Here is a 2,354-nt window from a genome sequence, read left to right on the forward strand (position 1 = left end):
AGATTCCTAAATGCATCTACTTTCGGAAGGCCAAATAAAGTTATTTTGCTTTCGCTTAGAAACACACAGCGTCTCCCTGACATGGCTGCTTCCACACTAACTGTGATTACTGAAACCACGCCTTCTTTCCACGCATGCATTATGCAAATATTTCCACATAGTGAGGTAGATATGTGGGGGCGTGTTAGAACGAGCCGTTTTAGGGGGGCGTGGCAGAGTCTTAACTTTGATAAAGAATATCTCTTTGGTTTTGAGACTTTAGTCTTTGCAACTTCAGGGATCTTATCTATGCACAATCAGCTTGTAACACTCCAAAGTGAAAGGAAAACTTGAAATCGCATCACATGACCCCTTTAAATTTATATTTTGACATCAATATTCGGGGAACAGACACAGTCTTTATAGACTGTACAGCGCTAGTACTTCTATCATTTAAGCGGGTAGAACACAAGTCATCAGGGCAGTTATTTGAGATTTGACTTACTAGTCATATGGTGTGTAGCGTCCTGGAGATGTTGTCCGACAGGAGTTCCGCTCCGACTCTGCTGGGGTGCAGGCCATCAGCGCGAAAAAGCCTAGGAAAAGAAAAGATTCCAATTATTAACAAAGAGCAGTTTATGTTCTTTACACCATGACAATAACCATTCATTTAAAGCAAAACGTCTACTGAACCTTTCGTGTCCTCGTCGATACGTGGGAAGCGGTCCTGACACGATGATCGTTGTCGCGGGCACCGTCTCGATCAGGCTCCTGAAGTCCCTCTTCAGTGTCTCCGTCTGCCGCAGCTTGGTGTCGTTAACCCCCGCGTGAAGCACGACCGCTCCGGTGCTCTCGTCGCCCTTCAGGATCGCGGGTATCGAGAACACGAGCACCAGGGAAACAGTGAGAGTGCACTTTACCTTCAGCTAACGTAGCACGGACATGCTGGACGATGGAGTCGAGGAGGTGGGAGAGTGAGCAGCGCGCTGTATACTTATCCCGGACTTGTGAGCGTCAGCCTGGGATGTTTCCAGCGTGGCTGTCCGCTCTCTCAGCTGGGTCTGCCTCTCCACCAGGTCACGGATCTGCCTCTCCACGGCCTCCAGCTCGAGCTGCACCGAATGCCGCTCGAACGTGTCCTCACCTGCACTCAAAGGTAGACACACACCCACCATTAAAGCAAGTAACAGTGAGTAAAACATTGGTAATGTGTGTGAATAGAGTATTAGCAATGTAAGCGAGATTAGCGGCAACCACGTTGGCGATGCTAACGGGCTATATGCTAATAGCGGACTCAGGAAATTAAAATAGAACTAGTGATAACAAGGCACTCTGATTGTTTTTGTTGTAGAATACGATAGGGGATATATTCACACGTTATAAAAACGAAAACGATGGCGTATAAAATTGATTTTAAGATAAAAAAAATTGACGATAAAGAATCAACTTGACTGAGCTCAAACTCAAAACACATGCAAGCAACAAACAGGAAGTGACGTGTTTGCTTCACTCTAGGGCAGTTTTGCCAGATTGGATGGACGATTTCCAGCCCAAAAGCTCACAAAAACCGCCCAAAACTTGAACTGTCAAAATAATGTTATAGAATATGTAAATCAAGGTTGATAAGGGCCATTTTAACTCCTTTAAACAAAATATTGACGACAAAATAATACAAATTATAAATAAGATAAATTTTTTCGCGGGTAAACGGATCAAATCGGGGCGAATAGCCTACATTAAAGAGAATTAGGCTACCGACATGAATAAAATATGCAAGCAGACACTGTCAAAACTGCAATCATGAAATTAACCGATACACTCGAAACAACACATGCATGATTTTCAATGTCAGCAGTCAGAATAATCCAGTTTAAATGCAAAAAGTGCCCAATATAAGTGATAGGAAAAAGCTACGTAATTAGCAGGTATTTCACACTCGTTCATGCGCACACCATGACAGTCAACTCAAAACTGTAATTCATTGATACTTAATTATACGACAATTAAAAAAATAACAACAACAATAATGCGCTTACCTTCGTGTCGCTCTATAATTTTACACAGAATTAGAGGAAGCCTCTTGTTAATTTCATATTGTAGAACATAATACAGAACTTTGCACAGACAAAACTAACCAAGTCTAGCAGTTTTCAAGGATTTATCAATCTGGACGTTTAAAAGATAAAAGACATGATCGTATAAACCGACATATTTAGTTTCGGTTATGATTAATTCAAATGTGCTCTGATTTCGGAGTTGCAGTGATAGAGCCTTCGTGTCATCTCACTCCACAATAATTCACGTTTTGAGAGTTGAGTCACTCTCCCACTCTTTAAATTATATTTAGGCATTGTGATTACTTGAATATACAGTCA

This window comes from Sinocyclocheilus grahami, unplaced genomic scaffold (genome assembly GCF_001515645.1).
Source record: "Sinocyclocheilus grahami isolate Dianchi unplaced genomic scaffold, SAMN03320097.WGS_v1.1 scaffold695.1, whole genome shotgun sequence".
Classification (NCBI taxonomy): Eukaryota; Metazoa; Chordata; class Actinopteri; order Cypriniformes; family Cyprinidae; genus Sinocyclocheilus; species Sinocyclocheilus grahami.